The sequence below is a fragment of the Myotis davidii genome, unplaced genomic scaffold, assembly GCF_000327345.1.
Source record: "Myotis davidii unplaced genomic scaffold, ASM32734v1 scaffold471, whole genome shotgun sequence".
Lineage (NCBI taxonomy): Eukaryota > Metazoa > Chordata > Mammalia > Chiroptera > Vespertilionidae > Myotis > Myotis davidii.
The window spans coordinates 1944258-1945654 of NW_006283354.1; the positions used below are offsets into that span (position 1 = coordinate 1944258).

Genomic DNA, 1397 nt, shown 5'->3' on the forward strand with positions numbered 1-1397 from the left:
AGGAAGAAAATAACCTTCGATTATTTGAAAAAAAATATTAGGGCTGGTCAGATAGATTTTAGATCAATAAATTGGGATGTGGAGGGAATATAATTACCTTTCTAGATACTTTTGAAGTATTTTAAAGGAAATGTCAGTTGTTGGAATGTTTATATCCTTTGACAGAGTATTCCTATTACAATTTTATTGAAGTAGAAATTCAAGAGGAAAAGAGCTTTATTTATATGAAAACATAAACTGCAGCATTATTTTTAATATCAGAAAGAATTGACCTAAATATCCAACAGAAAGTGAATGTCTAAAATATGATTTATCTCAATGGACTAGTTTGTAACCATTAAGCATGTCATGATAATCTAGAACAATAGAAATGATAATTAAAGAAAACAAGTTGCTTTATATCGGGTATAGCTTTGGGAAATGTACAAAGGTCTGAAGGTGAAACATGAAATGATAAATAGCATTTAGTATGGTAGGCTTCTGTCTTTCCCATAAAAAAAATTGACTTTACCTTTTGGGGAAAAGATTTTATTAAATATGCAGAGTGGTAAAATACCAAAGACTTCTTATATTGGAGAAGCAGTGAGATGTGGTTTTGGCAAGAGCTGAATTTTAGGCAACTAATATAATGTATGTGTTTGAAGCTGCTAGTGTGAATCATGTAAAGTGCTACAGAACATTTTTGGAGTCATTATGTTCTGCATCTGTAAAATAAAGGGATTAGATTAAATGATGGAAACTTTCTGTGGTAGCTCTAGATATTACAAGAGCAGACTTATAAGCTGACCTTAAAGCCCAGGATATGAATCCCAGTGCTCAGAAGTATTGCATATGTTAACTTTAAGAATTCATGTTTGAAGCTGTTAAGGGTTGAATTGTGCTGCTACTACCAAATTTCATGTGTTGAAGACCTAACCCCCATTACCTCAGAATGTGACTGTGTTTGGAGATAGGGTCTTTAAAGATGTAATTAAAATGAGGTCAGATGGGGAGCCCTAATTCAATATGACTGGTGTCCTTATAAGAAGAGATTTGGACACAGATTCAGAGGAAAGATGATAAGACTGGAGAAGATAGACATTTACTAGCGAAGGACAGGGGCCTTCAGGTGTAACCAATCCTACCAACATCCTCTATAACTGTGAGGAAATACAAATAAAGGGGGAAGGAAACTAACAAATAGTGATGGAACAGGAGTATCCATTTACCAAAAAAAAGAAGAGGAACTTAGATACCTCATACCATATAAATGGACCATAATTGATCAGAGACCTAAATATGAGAACTAAAGCTATGAATTTTCTAGAATAAAACTTAGAAAATCTTTGTAAACTTGGGTTAGGCATAGATTTCTTGGCTATGATACCAGAAGCATGATCCATTAAAAAATTAATATA

At 33.1% G+C, this 1397-nt stretch overlaps 1 protein-coding gene across 1 annotated transcript in view; it reads left to right on the forward strand.

The window, feature by feature from the left end:
* PPP2CA (protein phosphatase 2, catalytic subunit, alpha isozyme) overlaps positions 1 to 1397 on the forward strand; it is a 34898-nt gene that overhangs the window by 6915 nt on the left and 26586 nt on the right. The window lies entirely within an intron of this gene.